This window comes from Sylvia atricapilla, chromosome 1 (assembly GCF_009819655.1).
Source record: "Sylvia atricapilla isolate bSylAtr1 chromosome 1, bSylAtr1.pri, whole genome shotgun sequence".
Classification (NCBI taxonomy): Eukaryota; Metazoa; Chordata; class Aves; order Passeriformes; family Sylviidae; genus Sylvia; species Sylvia atricapilla.
Genome location: NC_089140.1, coordinates 57,050,171 through 57,070,190, shown reverse-complemented (window position 1 = coordinate 57,070,190; position 20,020 = coordinate 57,050,171).

Below are 20,020 nucleotides of genomic sequence, written 5' to 3'. Positions count from 1 at the left end.
AAGAAAACTTGCTTTTTTTTCTCTTTTTACAATAAATTCTAGACTTTAGCACACCTATTTGACGTGGTCATAACAACCTGTTACACTTGGTTCACAGTGATCCTCGTGGTAACCTCCATGCCAGTTTCTTGCTTAACTGCATCTCAGCACTTGCATTTCAGTAATGGCTGCTCTACATATCACTGGAAAAGCCCAGCACTGGACTATGGACCTTCAGTTTCCTTGTGGATGCCATGTTACCACCTCTTTGAAAGAGACTTACTATTGGTGAGACAGCTATATGTGTCAGTCCTAACCCTAAGGTCATTATGATCAGCCCGAAGTATTACTACGATCAGCCAAAAGTATTCTTTTAGCAGGTGTCCACTGTATGCAGTTATTATTATTGGGGGTCATCTTGATTTTAGAAGTATTGAAATCAAACACCTTTGGTCTTGACTCTTCCAATCTCCTTGGTACAGCACAATGTGCCAGATTCACAGAGGGTGTTCACGTACACTTAAGATTGTACATAGATAGGGAAGGTCTCTGGTCTACAGCAAAGCGCTTTCATGGTACTGTCACTATGTGTTGGGAAGAAGACCTACTGGTCATGTTCCAATTGCTATGATATTGCTCATGATGTGTTATTTAAATGCTGCAGGTTACTTGTGTAATGGCATACCATTCTGATATCCAGTGTGTCTTCACATATCATACATGCAACCCAGTGCCACAAGTGCCTTGCAGAAAGGATGAGGAAAATTACTATCTTTAAATTCTTTGCAAAATTCCATATACACTCTTCGATCTGCAGCTCCTGTGGTGTGTCCTCTGCAGTAAGTGTATTTTTTTGTGTTCTATAAAACTTTTTTCTAGGATAAGCAAGGGAAATACTTTCCAGTATGTACTGCTGTTACATACATGATACATTTGTGTTATACTGCATTAACTTGAGTTACACTCCACCTGAAAGTAGATTAGTCCAAAATGTTTCTCCCTTTTGTTGGATTTTTTTATTTACAAGCCGTGTTGTACTTGGCAAATTACTGAATTTTATGCTTTCAGAGTGCTTTCAGTTGTAAAACTCATTAGTTCTTTGTTTTGATAAAGGCTTGTTTATGCCGAAGAGAGCATACACTACTAAACTGCAGGTGTAATATAAAATTCTACATAAAATAAACCCTTGAGAGATTTAGGGTACACTCTGATCCCACGGACTAATTATTTATGATTATTATATTATTTATTAAAGACAAAGTAACTGAAGAGAGAGGGACATGTTGTGTGAGTGAGCAAATAAATTGTGTATTTGCAGCTCATCTACCTGGTTTACAACCTTTCATGAGTAATGAAAACTGCATAAGCTGAACAGCACTTCTGACCTTTCTCTTCTCCTCTTCCTCTCCCTACCTTGCTTCCTCTGTTCCGCTATGTGCATCTGTCCCTGCCACAGAAAAAGGAGGGGAGACTGAGGGGAACAGAACTGCTCAAATAGCATGGCATTCAGTTCCAGGACACTCTGATTACGATGCCTGAATATCTGAAAGATTTGACATCTTCATCAAGCTCATTCCTAATGAAAATTGTGTAGTGTCTTGCTGACACAGGGAAAAAGGCATTAAAAGAAAGCCACTTGTGATGGGTAGTTTGGATGGATGGGCTTGGGAAGGAACAACCATTAGCGAAAGGACACTTTACAAGGCTGTCCTCTCTGCTATGTGCACTCAGAACATGAGCAAGTAGCAGGCCTAAGTACCACAGTAGCCTCAAAAACACCACAGTTTGCTGCTTGAAGTACAAAATCATATCCTGTTGTTAATTTCAAAAGCAGATTTGAAAGCTCTATCTCTTCTTAAGCTGCAAGATTTAACAGATCTACCATCCTCCTCACCATTCTTTGATTTTTTACCCTTTTGTCCCAACAGTCTTCATCCATGTGATTTCAGCTCTGATGCTCTGTGCACCATGTCTCTGCCAGCATCTCAACTATATCTTTCCCTCTTTTCTCTCTGGCCTTTTATTCAGCATAGAAGCATCATATAGTTAAAAGCACAGCCCTTTCCAAATCATTTCTCCTATAACCAATAGGAAGAGCTCTGAATTAGCATTAATTTGCAAAAGCTGAAGTTTTCCGTAAGAGGGTTTGCTGCATACTCAGATGCTTAATAGCAGTTAAAGGAAACTTTACTGAAAGAAAATACCAGACAGTAGTAAACGTATCACTTCATGTATGCAGGCTTTCTATCCAGCCACAGGTACTAAATGTAATGCAGATAACAACAAAGTACTGTGTAGCCACCAAAATTTGAGTCTTCAGGAGCCAGTGGTACCCACATCTGCTGAAGACAGCCAACAGATGCAAAGTCCTCTATGTCCTCAGCCTGTTTTCAGAAAAAAGAGGCCAGGGTTTCTTCTGATGCTATCAGATCACAAGGCGTTGGTGTGAACAACATAAACCCCCAGTCACTAATAGTGCCTTTATATTTGCCTGGACAGATTGTTTGTAGCACAAGGTGTAACCGGACCAAGGACATCAAAGCACTGGAAAGGTAAGTTATTGTGTAGTTAAATCATTACATTTCCAAGGAACATGCTGCAAATGTGAAGATTAAGATAGTTCGGATTTCCAGACTAAATTCATAAGAAAGTCAACATCTCTGTATTAAAGTTTTTAAAATTAAGCATATTGAGCTGCAATGAAAGGAAGAACTTGGCTGTATGACAGTGAATGGAAACAAAAACCAAATGTAATTTTGAAGAATTAACTTCAGTTTAGCACATAATTGCCAAATGACAAGGTGAATTGGGGTTGAATGGGCTGGTTTTTGGTAGGTGGGACTACAGGTTTCTGTGAGAAGCTGCTAGAAGCTTTTTTCATGTTCAGCAGAGCCAATCCCTGATGGATCCACAGAGGGACATGCTGCTTGTCAACACTGGGCAAATTGGAAATGGTGGTAGTCCCTCTATACTAACAGATATAAGAAGAAAGGAGAAAAGTTATTGCACAGATGTAATTGTAGCCAGAGAAGAGTGAGGTGACAGTATGGGAGTGGAGAAACTCTGCAGGCACCAAGGTCAGTGCAGAAGAAGGAGGACAAGGTTCAGCAGGCACCAAAACTGTGATTCCCCTTCAGGCTGTGGCAATAACCATGGTGAAACAGTTATGCTCCTACAACCCATGGAGGACCAAGGGGATGCAGAATTCCACTGCATTCCATGGAGGAGCCCATGCCAGAGCAAGGTGGATGCCTGAGAGGAGGCTCTAACTTCCTCCCCATGGAGAGAGAAGCCCACTCTGGAGTAGCCTGTCCTTGAAGAACTGCACCCCATGAAAGAGTGAGCCATGCTGCAGCAGTTTTGGGAGGACTGTTGCCTGTGGGATGGGCTCAAACTGCAGCACTTCACAGGGAGCTGCTGTTAATGGGATGGACTCATGCTGGAGAAGTTCTTGGAGAACTCTCTGCTCTTGGAGAGCTCTCTGCTGCTCCCTCTCCTCTGGGAGGGATGCCACAATGGAGCAGGGAAGAACTCCTCTCCCTGAGCAGCAGATGGAACAACGGGTGATGAGCTGACCATAAACCCCCCATTCCCTCTCTCCCTGCCCAATCTGGGGAAGGAGGTAGAGCGGGGAAGAAGTTAGGGTAATGAAAAGGTGTTCATTATCCTGCTCTGATTTTCTTTAGTAATAAATTTAATTAAAGTCTCTATGCTGAGCCTGTTTTTTTCCGTGGCTGTATATAGTGAGTGGTCTCTCCTAGTTGTTATGTCAACCCTTGAGATAAATTTGATGAATTTTGTTAAATTTTTTAATTAAATTTTCTCTTCCCTGTCCAGTTTGTGGAGGGGACTGAGAGAGCAGCATTGGTGGGGGTCTGGCATCCAGCCAGCCTCCACTACACAAGGTCATGCGAAATTGTCTGAGTGGCTAAAATCTGACAGACTGTCATGGTTCAGTAACTCCCAAGGTGTCATAGAGATATACACAAAAGTGGAAGTTGTTCATGGTCTTTGGCAGAGATTCAGAACCCTGTATTTTAAGTCTGTAAGATGTTGCATGTGAGAAGCTGTGCCAATGGATCTGAGGATCTTTAGGTATCTCCTAGCCCAAGAAAAAATATCACCCTACTGTCCAACTTAAAAGAGCTCATGCAAGTTTAGAAAACAGATGGTAAACAGTTTAGTTTAAAAAATCTCAGTGTAAGAATTCTTGGCATCCCTCCATGTCTATAGGTTACGCAGCTGTTCACAAAGGACTTCTGAGAGTTTTACTCCTTTATACCCAGCAGAGGGTGGTAGATGTTAGAATTTGTATTTGCCAAATTAACTGACATTTGGCTCAATCTTCAACTGAGAGTTTATTTCATTAATACTATTGTCTGAAGTTGGCTAATGTTTGTAGTCACACACAGAAAATTCAGCGCCATACCAGAAAAAACCCAGTTTTATTCATGCCAACTTGCTAATTCAATCTCTAGACAAAGACTCTATCAAGCTGCAGTTCAAGTAATTCAAACAACATATCCTTGTATCTCATACATGTTAAAACATGTTGTAAACCAAACATGGTAAATCTGCACCAAATAATAAGTTATTCAACTTGTTAAATTCTAAGTGAAAATGCTGGCTTAAGAGGAAAAATATTTTACATGCTGCTTCTGCTTAAAATAATTTGATCATCTACCTGTGGTTAAGTAAATAGCTAAAATTATTAATTTCAGGAAATATTTTAAAACAACCAAAAAACGTTATCTTTCAGGATTATGTAACATGCTCTGTCATTGCAAAAGGTCCTAGGGATATTTAAATTTACTGAAGTGCCCAAGGGCTGCATTGCTCTGCATTTTATACAAAGGATGGAAAGACCAAGAGGAGGCATACAAGCCAGCAGAGACCCCTGAAAAATATCCGTAGGGGCTGGTTCCCAAAGCAATGCCTCTCTGGATGCATGTGCAGCTCTTCTGCTCAGCAAAGCCTGTCATCATCCTTAGCCTCATTGTGGCAGCTCCACAACCTTGTACCCCCACTGCCTCCTAGCTCACAACCTCGATGCTGGAGCCTCAGTGCTGCTGCCCTGACAGGCATCCATGCCTGCCCATCCTGGCCTCTCCAAGCTAAGAAAAGCAGCGATGCAGAGACTGCCAGGGCTGGCAGCAGTTCTCTTTGCTCTGTATCAATCCTGGGAATATTGGTAGACAGTGGGGAGCACATTCTATCAGCATGAGAAAGAATGGACTGATGAAGCAACTTGGTTTCAAGTGTTAAAACTCGGGACAGAGCTTAGCAGGTTTCATTGTTTGCAACGTCATACCATTTTTTGACACATTCAAACCTGTCTGTAATAAAATCGCAGAGGAATGAGGTTGAAGTTTAATATAACCATGTTCTTACCATGACTGAGCAGATGCAACCTCTGCTTTACATAACGTTTCTTCATCTACTCATGTATTTCGCTCTTTAGAAATGACCTTCTTTTGAGCAAAGACCTTAATTTGAGAAATGACCTTCTTTTTGCCTCAGACCCTGCAAAACTACTGCAAGATTTCTTTGTGTGTTCAGTTGCTTTGGGTCTATTACCAAATCGTCACAAAATGCAATGACTAGATGCAGGGGGTGACACCTTAGTAAATGCTGTGATAGTTTCTCATTAACATGACCGATTTCCATACTGAATATTTTCTTTCATCCAGTTTGAACTCTTGAAGACCGCAGAGATTTGTGTTCATTTTGAAGAGGATAGAGTTAAATATTTTTGCTTTCAGTGCTGATGAAGAAGTTGGCAGTGATGTTATAGTCACGATTGCTCATGGCTGTTAATGTGCTCAGGTTAACACAGGATGCCACTGTCTTTCCCTGTAAGTGTAAATGTGACTAGAGATATGTGCATACACTTTTGGTACACCCTTTCATATACGTAAAGGTGTAATAATATTTTTCCTACATCAAAGTGAGTAAGTAGTGCCTGCACTGATCAGATATTTTGCTTTAGTCCTGAAAAGGTCTAAACTTTGCTCTCCTATTGATTTTATCATTCAATGAAAAGAGGGTTTTCTTTATATTCAATCTGACCCTTTTTCATTAGCCTGATAGATACAATTTCATTTATAGTACTCCAGGTAGGAACCACACTGCTCTTCAAACAAAATAAAGGACCAATCTTAAACAAAATCCCTCATGTCATAAAAGGAACATTTAGCAGGCAAATAAATAATACCCATTGCTGTATTTGGTGCTTCAAAAGTAACCTTTTTGGGTAAACTATCCCTACCTCTGGGAAGTTATGCTCCCAGTCAATAAGCAAAACATGATGACTAAGGAAAGGGTGAGGAATTAATCTTTTTTCCAAGTGTGGCATTTTAACACAGAGAAGTTTCTGGCTGGGCATCATCAAGCCCAGCTGAGCTCACTGAAGCCTTCTCCACCACCGCAAATCCAAGATTTTGCAACTGACCTGAGTAGGCAGAGAGAGAGAGAGAGGAAGTTCAGGTCAGCCTCCAGCAGCACTCTTTCACCAGGCAGTTCATGGACATGCCTGTGCCTGCAAGGAGGATACAGCCAGATCATGAAGCCCTTCCTCAGGAGGAGGGAGATGTCTGGAGAAACATCCTTATTCAATACATGGTCTGATGAGACCACAGCTACACAATGCGTATTGTTTTATTGTCCACCATTGTTTTACTGTAAAACTATAAAAAAACCACCCCTGACCTCCATCACTGCTCACTAAAACACAACTGATGTCTTCACTGATTCATGACCCAGACACTGAGTGGTGCAGGTTTATTGGGGTGGGCTGAAGGCATGTTACTTTTTTGTGTTATGCTTTATGTGGTAAGAGGAGTATTAGCCACCTGGAGCTGTGTTATCTCTGCCCATGATGAGAGGCAGCATGCACAGGAAGAACTGAAATGGTATTGTGAAAAAATGATAAGACCCTGGAAACAAAGTATTTCTCCCAGGATATAAGGACATTGTTCCTATTTTTATTTATGTTCTCTTACTCAAGTCTCTCCACACTGGATGCCTTACCGTTGTTACATCTTCATACAATATCAGACTAACCTGCAGGCACGTTGTCTAAAGTTGCAATATGTAACCAAAAATGTTTATTCTATTCCATCTGTTGAAACCGGTTGGGGAGATGTTTTCTGTATCTCTTGTATAACCCATTCGTCATTACTCCAGGGGGAGGCGGCAGGTGTCTTCTGCTGATGGGCCAGCTGTTAAAAACAGGTGGGGAAATGTTCCTTATCTGTTCCAGGACCCATCCTCCTTCAATGGGGGGACATCTATTAATGGGGCATAAAGGCTCACTGCATGACTGATACAATCACATCATCCCATTGTGAGATGCTCCACCCAGTGGGAGGAGCCAACTGTTCCTACCTAGATAAAAACTGAGACCCAGGAACACCAGGTATCTGATTTTCCACTGGATTCCCAGAGGAAGACCAGACCCATCTTGCCATCACTGGACTCTTCCTACAGGATCATCTCTACTCCAACAGAACCACATATGCCACTTCAGGAAGATGTACTTTGGACTGCTTCCAACACCCTGACTAACAGGGTGTCAGGTTGTATTTCTGGTTCTGTCAGGGTTTCTAGGATTTTTTCGTTAGTTTGCTTGGATTTTTTGTACTAAATTTGTACTCTTAAAATTCCCAGTAAAGAGCAGTTATTCCTATTCCCAAATCTTTGCCTGAAAACCTTTAATTGCAAAATTATAAGAATTTAGAGGGAGGGGAGTTTACATTCTCCAATCCAAAGGAAACTCCAACTCTCCCTGGCAGATACCTCTCTTCTCAATCCAAGACACACGTTAACTGTGTTAAGCATGTTAGAAAATTTCTAAGCTAGCTATCTAAACACAAAGATGTCTGAACACTCACAGTCTTAGGCAGCATAACAAGCAAAGGCTAGAGGACAGGGAGGAGGAGGTGCTCATACAGAGGTACATGTAGCTGGTTCGAGTTGGGGAAGGTTTGATGGCTGGCTACCAGGAGAATAAAACACGTCTTCCCAGTAAGACCTGTGTGGATGCTCCCCAGCTCTCAAAAACTTGTCCCTCAGTCACTTCTCTATTATCATCCATAGGAGCCATGAGGGGGCTCAGAAGTAGCCATACCCTGGCACAGAGAAGGCAAAGCAGAGAAAGATGCAGGTGCCTGACAGGAAGAACAGTAGCATAGTGACTTGTTCTGGAGTCTTCCAGGCACAGGCCTGTGAATTCACACTTGTGAATAACATCATCAAGTTTTCACATCAATTCACACCTCTCTGCCTCTTTTTTAACACGAAATTAGACTATCATGATAAAAATATCACTAGTCTTTTCACCAATTTATTTGGGTGTTTTTGAGGTGCAAGATATCTATCTGGGTTTTTTTTATCTCATCAGAGTTCAACCCAGAGATGCTCATCCCAGCATCTCTGAACTTCCTTTTCTGAGGAGCCACAGCAGAAACAGATAAAATTACAGGCTTCTTTAAAGCCTTCCAATCTTGTCTCTGGCCATGTAAGTATATGGTATTTATTAGATATTCTTAAGGGTATCAAAATATATTTCTTGTTGGGTTTATATCACACTTCAATTGTCACCCCGGCTACTCACACATTTTAATATCTACTATGTCCTATTACCCAAGTCCCAAGTTCAGATTACATTTGGCAGATAAATTGTGTTCAAATACATTAATTACCCAGTGTGATGATTGAGAAATGTCTGCAATATAAACCAAAAGGTGAAGAAAAGTTTTTGCATTAGTCTTCTTCCTTATATTGTGCAGCACTCCATCTTTACCAGCAGCACAGAGTAAAAGTCGGACCCTCTTCCTCATGGATGGGGTCCCTGTTATTTTAAGGATGCCTCCTTAAAGCCAGCAATAGGGGGTTCTTTAATGCAGCCTTATCACTGCTGCATTCTCCCTGCTCTCCCTTCAGGTGTGCTCTGGGCCCTTCACCTGTTCTAAGAGCCAGCCTCCATCACATGGCCCAGTCACTCCCAGAGGACACTGCAAAGTAACTGGTGGTCACAATTCACCTACATCCACTGGTACCAAATGTCACCTGGGACCCGCTCTACATACACAGAGATTGGTCTCTATCACCCTTTCTGTGTCTGAAATTAAGTAAAATAGTAGACTTCCTCCAAAAGAAGTACTGCGTACTTAGATGCCTGCATGCTGCTGGTGCGTGAGCTGGACAACAGTCCGAGCAAGTGCTACCAGTCACTGCATGATGCGGGACTACACCCACAGCCATTCCCTCAGCCTCTGTCATTTACTGTAGCTGTAATGTGTTCGCAGAAGAATGATCCCAAAATGCCATGATTTTTCTGCATGGAGACATGCCAGCTTCTTTGTCTAGACATGGGAAAACAGCAGCCAGAAAGGTCAGGAAGTGCTTGATAGGGAACGGGTCATCCAAGATGGGGAAAAAGAGGAAAGGAGAAGAGCAATCCTAAATTACTAAGGTGAAAGAGGGAATATTGGATGGCATTGCTGAATTTACACGTCCCGTGGCAGTTCCAAGTTTTACCCTAGAATAAGCAACTTTACAGATGCAAAGCCCAGAGAAATGGAAAAATTATGTCCACACATGAATTGGGAAGGGCAAAGTAAATGCTAGGGAATCCTTGTGAGAGAAACCCACCTCCAGCTGAGAGTCTTTCCCAAACTATCTTCAGCTGAAGGCCAGGGGAGGAGACAGAATGGACTGCCCATACTTGTGATTACCAAGGGGCCATTCTAGGAGCCACATAACACTGCTGTAGCCCCCTCTTGCTACTCCAGAGCAGTTCAATACAAGTGCAGTCTTTTTGAGAGTTAATGAGAGGTATCTTACAAAGTATCCTACTTTGCACAATGCTGTTTGTCCCTCCCTAGGTTGTTGACTCCTGCCTCTGAGTATGTTGAATGGTGTGATGTAAGCTGCACAATTAATAAGCAACTGCACAATTAATTAGCTGCTAATTAATTAGTAAGCTGCACAATTAATAAGCAGCTGCTAAGCTGTGCTATATTTATCAGATAAAAGTCAAGTTGAAACAAGACCTATTTACAGAAATACAGGACTTAAATATACGCTCTTAGCAGACACATAGGAAGACCCCTTAAACTTTGAATGGGAAATTCAAATAAATTTGGGAGCTGAATTAGAAAGTGTGGAAGTGTGGGAATTATTTCATGATGCTGGGAAAATTATATCTTGTTTAAGCATTTTGTTTCTACTTTAAAAAAAAGAACCCCAACAGTATCAGTAAACTGTCATTATACATTATTTTAGATCATCTGGATGACGAGATATGTAAAATATCTGGAGATAGCCATGTAAAACAGCTGTTCATTATCAGGTTTTCAGATCTCAGTATCAACCTTTTTTTTGAAAGAGACTCTGTTTTGTTTGATTAATGCCAGCTGATATAAAAATACATGCCCTTGTGCTGCACTATGCTTCGGAAGGGCCACTATGCTTTGGAAGGGCCACTATTCGACAAAGGACCTGTTGAATAGTTTTAATCAGTCTTTTGATTTAAAAATCAGATAGTAAACTACGCTAGATGCATAGAAAGCATGTTCTAAAAAGGGCTCTCTTGCTGGTTTTGGAACATAAGAACATGGAAAGGAATGTGTTACTGCTGATGCCATGTCATATAAGTTTATGCTACAAAATGTCTCCATTTAAGCTAGAGAGGTAAACACACATTTCAGCTTGCTAAAATTCATAGGAGTACCAAGACCATGGGAACAGCCTGACTATAAAGACAGTGGCCTTGATAGACAGAGGGAGATCTCAGCTATTGAGTCATGTGAAAAACAGCAGCTATGGGGCCAGGTAATGGAAAATTTTTTCTGATTAGGCATGCTTTTGATATATATTTATGATTTTTTAATTATTGGAGTCATCAGTAAAAGTTTGAAAATACTTGGACTTTTTTTGCTGTACTGGATAACTCTAAATGACAACTGTTGGAAGAGGTATTTCTGATAAAAGCTATATTACAGGATCCTATTTGATGTTCAATGTTCAAAATGAGTAGGACAAGTTGTTAAAAGAAGCATTTTGGAGATATCATCATGGGATGTAAAATCATTCTACAGACTCTCATTCTGTAAGAGAGGTAAGAAATAAAGCTGATCTCTGTCTAGTACTTTATCTGGCACATGCATCTTGGCCTCACAGTACAACAAGCAAAGGAAAAAAAAGGTGACTCTACTCATCATCCAGGGAAATTCCCAGTGGAAATAAAAAAGGAAGGGAAAAAAAGCAGGCTCTCTCAGTAGTGAGCTCTCCTCTTACAAGGCTGGGTTATGGAGATGAGTGGTTTTTTGGGTTTGGGGTAGAGGCAGACGTTGTCTGTTCTGTTTTTTCTCTCCTATTTGAGAGTTAACCAAAAGGAAATGGCTCATGCATCATTATTTAACTTGTAGCTGGCACAGCCTCATTGGATAGTTTTCTGCCACTCAGATCTGCTTCACCCCTTCTTGAGGCTGGCCCTGACCTTCAGCCTGTAAGGAAGCCCTGAGAAGAGCAGTGACTATGTGGTTGCTTGGCACTTTCTTCCTGGCAACTGTTTTCCCTTATACTTGTACATGCCCTGCTCATCCTGCTGCCTGCACATTCACCAGTGAAAAGGGGATGCTCTCTTACCTCAGCTTCTCTATTTTTTTCTCTTTTATTGCCACAGTAGGCTCTGTACAAGTCTTGCAGCAAACCCCTATATCCATCACCAGGCCGGAAGGCAAAACAGTGCTGATCAACTGCAATGTCTCCAGTTCTGATTTTAGCAATGTTTTTATTCACTGGTACCAAAAGAAGGCGAGTGCAGCTCCCAAGCGTGTTGCCTACATGTCCTCCAGGTTTTTCCTTGAAAACCAGTCTGATGAGGGGAAGTTTACTGTTGAGAAGGATCTCAGCAAATCTGTGTGCACCCTGACAGTGAGCAAAGTAATGCTGCAAGACTCTGCCACCTACTACTGTGCTGGTTGGGATGCACAGTAGTAGAAAGCCACAGGGGCCCTGCATAAAGACATGCTCTACTTTTTTTTCCAAAAAGCTTTGAATCAGATTGTACAGACAGCCAGATACAAAAGATGCTGCTGAGCTCTGCAGATATTCACTACAGCCAGTATAGCAGACCTGTTATTTCACTTTTCCAACAAAAATGACCTTTTTTGGGTCAGGATGGATTGCCTCTGAGTGGGTTTACAAGATGACAGGTTTGGTTAAAAGCAGGGTCCTGCTAATAGCAGGAAATATCTTCCTATTCCCACTACCCGTCAAAGCTACACCTTCATAATAAAAGCCCATTTCTGTCATTTGTGTGACAGAATAGAAGGTTATAAATGAAAATAAACTTGAAACACCAGTCAATACTGCAGATGTAATATACGATTTTATACTTGTGTCACTTGAAGATCTGATTTTATTTTCTCTCTCTTTTTTTTTTTTTTTTTTTTTTTTTTTTTTTTTTTTTTTTTTTTTTTTTTTTTTTTTTGCTTGGAGTTGGTCATATTTTAATTTAGGTTAAAACACAAGTCTCCTAATCGACTTCAGTTGGGCTTCTCATCCTACACAGCAAGACTACAGCTATAGAACAGATGTCTTTATTTTTAGAAACAGAAAGACATTCCCTTGAGTTATTTCAACTTTCTGTTTACCAACAAACAATGTAGAGATAAAGTCACAGGGCCCCTGTGTTCCTATACCACAGGACCCAGTATTGTCAGTTTCCGGTATGGGGTCTCCAGAACACACTGAGCACTGGGGCACCAGTTGCGTTTCACAGGAGGTTGAAAGACCAGTTTCCTGGCACAACTGTAGGACAGCTGTTACTGGATCTGTGTGAAAAGTCTTGAAAAAAATATGACAACCTCAGGAAAAGGAAAATTGGTTTAGTTTTCTTTCCAAGGGAACTAGAAGTGACCTTGCATCTGAAAAATTACTTTGAATCGCATAAAATAATTTCTGTATTTTGCTTGACGTAATTGTCTTTATTTAAACTAGGCCTATGGGGGTTGCAAACCATTTGTGTTTCTTCTAATTGTGATTCTTTCCAGCATTTGGAGAAGCCAGTTTGAGGCATAGCATCTCACCTTACCTGTGACAAGAAACAGTCACAAACACAACAATTCTGCTTTTGAGCTCCCTAATGTCTGCTGTGTATTTCCTGGTCTTCAATATTCAATGTGTCATGAGCAGTAATTTCACACCTGTCCAATCAATTTAGCTATTATTTGAGGAGGGGAGGGGTATGTTTTATTGGCAGCCAACTTGAGGAAAAGTCCATTTCCTTGGTCCAAAAGACTAAGGGAAACTTCAGGTGTTGTTTAGAAGCTTTCAACTCATCTAAAAGCAGTGTTAAAATTTGTTTCAAACTACAAAATTACTTTGTAGGTGAGTTAGGGAGGGGGGAGGGACGGGGAGAGGTTTGTGCAACTTGTGTAAAGCTATAATCTGACTTAGTTTATCAGGGTTCAATCAGGTTGCTTTATCTCAAACAACACCTGCCAGGACAACCTCTCTTGAGGCTGAAGTGCGTAATTTCCTTTCCTCAGTTGCAACGCTCTGCCCCTGCTGGGAATGCTTCCTCCTGAGGGCAGATGAAAGCAAGAGCCCTCAGGATGCTGCTGCTTCCTCTCCTGGCCCTGGCTGCATCCTGGTCTCGTAGGTTCCCTTTGTCACCATTACACAGGGCACTGGAAGGAAGCATCCTACCTTTGTGTGTGTGAATGAATAGCCAGCTAAGAGCATTTGTTCTGTTTTCTCTCTTTCTTTCTAGATGGACAAGCATAAATGCTTCTAAAGTAGAGGGAAGTATCCATTGCTAGAGGGCACAAGACAACTACATCAATGGACTGTATATGTGAGGGTATTCCTAACTTCCAGTATGTATTTATACATTGGTACCAACATGTACCCTCCCAAAGCTCCAGAACAGATTTTGTATATTTGACCCAGTGCAGTTTCCTACAATGACAATTCCTGTAGCAACAAGTATTCTTCTTTGAAGAAAGGTACAAACATCTAGACTTTCACAATCAATGACATCAACTCTAATGATGAAGGTACCTACTACTGTGCCTACTGGCATTTCCACAGAACTAGCAGGTGACAGGCAGCCTGTACCTGTGCCTGTGCCCTGAGGGGCAGGCTTTCTGTCAAACACAGAGAATCATAATTGCACTTTCCTGCCTCTAAAACACGCCAACATGTTTATGCTGAGTATCTTTATGTGAATATTAGACAAGGAGGAAAGCAAAGATGTGCTACAACTTAGGTAGTATGATACTCTATGCTGGGGAAAATGAGCATTCCTGTGGGTGATGGCATTGCAGCTAAATTATATAGTAACACAGATCATCTCTGAACAATACAGATGCTTTCCCAAATACAAGCTGAGAAAGCAAAAATGAAGGAATATTGGGGAGGGGGCATAGGAGAAGGATATTTCCACTTAAGATATTGCACTTAAGATATAGCCTGGGATGGTGGAGATACAGGTGATAGTTATCAGTAGTAACTCCCATCTTAATGGTTATGATGACAGTGACTTTCATAAGAAAAGCTCTATTCCACTGGACAACACCTGAAAAGACTGTTGCAACAAAGAGTTGTGAAAACCATTTACAAGCACAAGCTGCAGAACAGGTGTGAGGAGAGCTGCAGTGAAATTTCATGTGGCAAGGGTATTTACAACCCCCTGTCCATTCAATGTTTTTTGTCCTTTCCTTGTAGATATATCTGCGCTATGGCACCTGACACAAATTCATGTATTTATCACTAGGATTACAGAAGAATCTGTAATAGAATACTAAAGAAAGTACTTTCTGTACTAGTTATAACATGAGATTTGTGTAGAGTGCTATTGACAAAGGCCTAAAAAGATCCAGAGGATTCTATCTTTTGGGTCAAAAAATACGAAATTCATCTCAGAGAAGATGGGAATGTATGACGGCTGCCGCCCAAGGGACTATTTGCTATGAAGTCTTTGTAGGGCACATTTTCAGCCTTTGACATCAGGGAAAGTACAAGAAAAAGCAAGGGACAGCAAATACCTATCTGGTAGAAATGAATGCTTCACTCTGGTTTTGCCACAGGCACTGAGGCTGTCTTTTAATAGAGCCACCAGCTGTATTTTTCCTATTTGGTGCTGCAACCCCATTATCAAGGAAGGCAGGCACTTGCACAGAGATCCACTCATCTTGCTGCTGGCAAGACACTACTGCCAGAGGAACTCCTTATTTCATGCAACAACCTGAGAGAGTTAAAGGAATGCAAAGATCTTTAAAAGAAATGTGTCATTGTAAGTCAGTGCAATCAAATATTTATACGGAATTTTATGTATCTGTAATTGTTGATGCACAGTGAAATTAATGACTGCCTCTTTTTTCTTAGATAGATAGATAGATAGGTAGACAGACAGACAAATATAATAAAGTATTCCTAGGCCTGTTCCTATACAGTTGGAGGTGCAAAGCTAACCAAAATTCTTCCTTTCACTGGAGAGGAAGAGAGATGCATTCCATCGACCAATCAGAAGCAGGCAAAAGGTTTTTTTGCCCCTCCACCTCCTTCTGCCCCAAAGCCCCCTTTTTAATACTATAAATTTTTTGCTTTCTCCAATAAGATGGAACAATCATATGCTGTAGATGGGGTTTGGCAACTTTGGTCATACATGTATTACATCTCATGTCCTTCCTCATTTGCTTTCCAAGGGGCATGAATGTTAAATATGTCAGATTGTCACTTACTTTTAGTCAGAATTTATAGTTAACACAAGAGGTAACAATCACTTCGCTGCCCACCCCCCCTCTCCCCACCCCCCACCCTCCATGTTTGAGGCAGCCTTTGCTGTCTGATCTTTTCCAGAAAGTTTTTGTGTCCCTTTCCTTCTCACCAGAGCATATTTACAAGAAGGCTCAGGGTGAAGGGAGAGTGAGGACAAGGAGTGGTACATAGGCATAAGGTGGTCCTCTGTGCCTCACTGAACACAGGGCTGTGAAATCACTTCACCCCTGCATCATTTGGTTGTGAGACCTTGCTCAAGCTGGGTGTAAGGGTAGCACAGAGTCCTGAACCAGTCTCATAAATTCCACACCAACTTAAAGCAACACTGTATGACTGACCATTTTCCACACTGTTAAAGGCAGATTCCTGCAGGTGGCAGGTAGCCTGACTATCTCTCCATCCTGTCAAGGTCCCTCTGAAGGATTGCAGAGCCCTCTGGGATATCAGCCACTCCTCTAACTTCATGCTGTCAGTGAACTGAGGAGGCATCTGCCCCTTCCTCCAAGCTGTTGATGAAGAAGTTAAACAACACTGAACCCAGTATTGAACCTTGGTAGACACTACTAGTGAAATGCCTAGCTAAGGCCTAGTTGGTGCTCTTCAGCCAGGAAATGAAAATGCTTAATAGAGACTTTATTGAAGCTTTCCAGTATCTAAAGAGCACTTAGGAAAAACAAATCTTTACTTGGGTACATGGTGATAGAAGAATGGGGAAGAGTTTTAAACAGAAAGAGGTTTCAAGTAGATGTTAGGAAGAAATTCTTTACTCTGAGAGTGGTGAGGCGCTGGAATAGGCTACCCAGAGAAGATCTAGATGCTCCATCCCTTGATGTGTTCAAGGCCAAGTTGGATGGTACCCTGAGGAACCTGACCTAGAGGGTGACATCCCTGCCCATGGGGTGGAGATGAGAGCTAGATGATCTTTAAAATCCTTCCCAACCCAAAGCATTCTACTATTCTATGATTCTCTGAAGTGCTAAGGCAGGTAGAGCATTTTACTGGGACAGCTTTGAGATGTCTGAGAAGAGGACAAAATCCGCGGAAAGGCATAGGCTGAACAATTTGAGTTTTTATGTGTGTGCTCAGTAGGTAAGTCCAATATAAGTGTAATAAGTAGCTAGATCAGGAAGTTTTTTTCAGATTGAGTATTTTTTTTTTCTTTTCTATGCGGTTCCTGCTGTGGTTTAGCTTGTCAGTAAATTTAGCACCCTCTGTGGCAGCGCGTTGAAGAACAACCATTGGATGTGCTGAATGAGTAATTTCCTTCTCCTAGTCATGCTTTGTCCACCCGAAGGGCTTTATAACGTTTCTGACTTTATTTTTTTCATTTTCAGGTCTAATCTGCAAAGGCAGTATGTTACTGTTTCCAGTTCTTTTTGCAACTTCATTTTGGTCCTGTAAGACCTTTTTCCTCTTTCCTTCCTGTCTACAGTGAACATAGGCCTGATGCCAAACTCCACGAGCTTCTCCTCTCATGCAATTTTTCTGCTTTCACTTCCAGGCATAGACATGCAGTCAATGCCAGTGCAAACCCCAGAAATGCAGAAGCAGAAGAAGGGCATGTCTGCCAGCATGTCGTGTCGACTGGAGGACAAAAATGAAGTGTACCTGCACTGGTACAGACAGCGTCCTGGAGAGCAGCCACAGAGGATCTTGTACGAGTCTGGAGGGACACCTGTTTTTGACGACAGCAACGATAGAAGTAGAATTCAAGTTCAGAATGATCCTACTCATCCTGTATATGGTCTCGTCATAAATTCTTTAACCCTGAGGGATTCTGGTATTTATTACTGTGCATACTGGTATTACCACAGCATTAGTTGGGCAAAGATAAGCCTTACAAAAAGACTGTACTCTGAACTGCAAGCTGTGAACTCTAAAAAAGCTGTGAACTCTTCCTTATTCCACCCCTTTCATGATTTTCTGCAGCAGGAGAGGAACAACAGTCTTATGACAAGTGTTAAATATCTGATGTTGACAATCAGTATCTCATTTCAGTAGGCAGATTTATCTGCAACATCCAGAAAATGAAGCCTTCCTTTCATTTTAGGATAAATATATTAAATATTGCTCTTTAAATCAAGGCTAGATTTTACTGAAAGCACTCACCTGACAGTAAACACAATCTATCTCTTTGTGTGAGTTATAGATTTCTCTTCTCAGCTATAGTCTTAGCAAGCAGAGCAACATTTTTTCATCCCTCAGTATTTTCTCTTGAAAAAAAGACAGGAATAGGAAGGAAGGGGGGATTCCAGCTCATCTTACACTTCCTCTTCATATTTTTCTTTAGCCTCCCTTCAGTCACTGAAAAGTCCTACAACAGCACAGAAAACCGAATTTTATTGTCACAATTCCTCCTTTGATATGTCCAAGGCATAAATTTGGATCTTCAGCCATGAGCTATGCTGAAGACATGGAAAGACTCTCCAAGCCTTTTGGTTAAGTGTACTGAGTTTCAGAAATCAGATTCTACAATCAAAGACTGAAATGAAAACTGACATTTTCCTGAAAGCTAGGTAAAAACACTGAGATATTGTTATGTCTTATATTTTCTGAATTGCAGCACACATGTTCAGTGTCCTTTAAAAAATGAGCACAAATACCTCCACAGTGATGGATTTGTTTATTTCTACAGGCTCTGAACATTTTTTTTTCTTAAGTTTCTATGTGATTTGAGTATATAATATCTTGCTATGGATGTTTCTGTCCTCTTCAACTATTTGAAAAATATCTTGTTGTATCTGTGACCTCAGATGTTAACTTCAGTCAACCTGCCTTTTGTCATTGTATTGTGGGATTGTTCTGGGTTGACCTGTCTCCTATCCCATATCCTGGACTACATTGTTGTGTCTGGCAGCTTCCCCTCCCTCTCTGGCGGGGCCTGCTGTTTTTGCTGCTGGCTTGCTCTTGCTCTCTCACTGCATTCCTGCTGCCGGCTGCTTCTGCTTTGCTTTCTGGCTCGACTGCTTTGCTTGGCCTGCTGTTTTTTGCTGCTGCTTCTCTCTCTCTCTCTCTCTCTGCCTGCTGCCTGCCCCTGGCTTTCGCCGCTTCTGGTTTTTTTTTCGCCGCTTCTGGTTTTTTTTTCCTTGCTTTCCCCCCGCCCCCAAGGTTTTGAACCATCTCCGGACCTGACTTGACCTGAGAAGCTGGAGAAGTCCTGGGTCTGCAAGAGAAGCTGAGTACCCTCCCCCACAGTAGCTCGGTTCCTTTCCCACTTTTTGGTGTAGGAGAGTGTTCTTTTTCATTGTCAATAAGCTGTTTTTCTCCACTTTTCCTCCAAGGCATTTTCCTTCCCGAACCCAGGGCTGGGGGGGGCGGGTGGGGGGTGGAGGTTTTGGTTTAGGGGACTACTTTTAGAGGTTCTTCCCTAATTTATTCCAAACCAGGACAGGGATCTAAGAATTTCTCACAACCAATCTAGGAGGTTTCAGGAGTTGGCAGCAACCTCCTGACATGGATGATTGGGCAGCCAATAAGGACCTTGTTGTGGATGGAAAGGTCAGGGCAGCCTTGACTGCAGTGGCTATGAGCCAGTGGCATTCAGACTCCTGAGAGAAGGCAGCAGGGCAAAAAGCAGAACCTCAGCCCTGGAATTCAGGAGAGCAGACTTTAAAGTTTTTCAGAGATCCACTTGGAAGCATCACATTGGATACTGCCCTGGAGAGAAATGTCCAGAAATGCTAGTTGATATCTAAAAATCTTTTCCAAGTTCAGGAAAGGTCCAGTCTGACACCTAGAAAACCAAGTAGAGACAGCAGGAGTACCTCAAGAGTGAGCAAAAAGCTGATAACTTTATTTTGGTGTAAAAATAAAAGAGATGGAATCAGGGGCAGGTGATCCTAGAGGAGTATGGAGCTGCTGCTCAACCATGCAGGAATGGGCTCACGAAAGAAATAAAGCAGCTAGAATTTAAGTTGGCAAATGATGTAAAGGGGAACAAAAAAAGATTCTACAAATACAGCAGCAGTAAAAGAAAAAGGGGAAGTTGCTGTATGGGACAAGGAAACTGGTGATGTATGACATGAAAAAACCTGAGGTACTCAGTATACTTCCTTTGCCTCAGCATTTACCCTTAAGAATAGCCTTCAGGTATCCCAGGCCCCTGAGACCAGATGGAAAGTTTGGAGCAAGAAGACATAGCCTTTGGTGGAGGAGGATAAGGCTAGTGGGCACTTAAACTGCACACACCTAAATCCATGGTGCCTGATGGAATGTACCCACAAGTGCTGAGGCAGCTGGCCAATGCCTT